A 620-nucleotide genomic window follows, 5' to 3' on the forward strand; every position below is an offset into this window, starting at 1 on the left:
GGAGCAATCATAGCTTAACAAGGTCTCTCTATTCTCTGTGCATATTAATTAATTAATTAATAGTTTCAATTATTAACTAGAGATGTTAAATGGGTCGTGCACACGTTTATAGTCGGGCCACCAAGGGTTGGATCTGGCTGCTGCAAGCCCAAAAACAAGTCGTCCTACCAACTAGTTTTTGTGATTTAGCCCAAATAATTTTATAAATCTGACGTTTCAACCCAAATTGATGTACTTTTTTTTTTTTTTTAAATTTAACCCCCTAAAATGTAAAAACTTACCACTAAGACTTTTGGACCGCTAAATTTCTTGTTCTTGGAAGCGCCATGGACACTTGTGCCTGGTTGAATTTGGTAATTATAAGTGCTTAAATCTCATAATTATAAGTTCTTTCTTCCAATTTCTTCAATGAATTTACAGCTCTGCATTGTAAGAAACGAGTTCAGCAAGCTGCAAATAAACTACTGGCACTGGGTATGCAAATTAATTATTTTCAGTGATTTCAAAATTTTTTTTTTGGTTCTATTTGTTCTAAAGAATGAGTATTAATTAATTCATATTTCAGTTATCAATGAAATATATAAAATGAAACTGTAAAAGCCTTATATATTCTTTTTTTT

The sequence above is a fragment of the Citrus clementina genome, unplaced genomic scaffold, assembly GCF_000493195.1.
Source record: "Citrus clementina cultivar Clemenules unplaced genomic scaffold, Citrus_clementina_v1.0 scaffold_5, whole genome shotgun sequence".
In the NCBI taxonomy this organism is placed as follows: Eukaryota; Viridiplantae; Streptophyta; class Magnoliopsida; order Sapindales; family Rutaceae; genus Citrus; species Citrus x clementina.